A 467-nucleotide genomic window follows, 5' to 3' on the forward strand; every position below is an offset into this window, starting at 1 on the left:
CTTTTGAATATCGTGGACTAATCCTTCTTCAACGCAGTTCTTTTGGAATTTGAGATACCTCTGAATATTGTGCATTAATCTTGTTTTAGTGAAGTCCCCTTCTGTAGAGTAGTTTATAGTCCACTACCCACTTTCAATTGCAAGTGACACTAAGAATCTTCTCCTTTCATCTTCCAGTGCAAAGCTCTAGGGAGAGAGTCGTCCCTATATACCTTCAATCTCCTACCATTCACTTGCCCTGGAATCAACTAATAGTTTAACTTTGCGAGCTGAACTATACTAGCATCAGAGACATGTTTGATGATATATGGTCCTAGCTAATGTGTCATAATTTTTTTTAGGAACTTCCTAAATTTTGTATGATATTAGAGTACAAGATCTCCTTCCCGGAATATTTTTTTGCTTGATGTGCCCATGATGTCATGCTTTCTCCATTTCCTTTTGGACTTGTTGATGAAAAACAGCTA

This window comes from Pinus tabuliformis, chromosome 9, assembly GCF_031772625.1.
Source record: "Pinus tabuliformis cultivar Carrire ecotype Pingquan chromosome 9, CPIR1, whole genome shotgun sequence".
In the NCBI taxonomy this organism is placed as follows: domain Eukaryota; kingdom Viridiplantae; phylum Streptophyta; class Pinopsida; order Pinales; family Pinaceae; genus Pinus; species Pinus tabuliformis.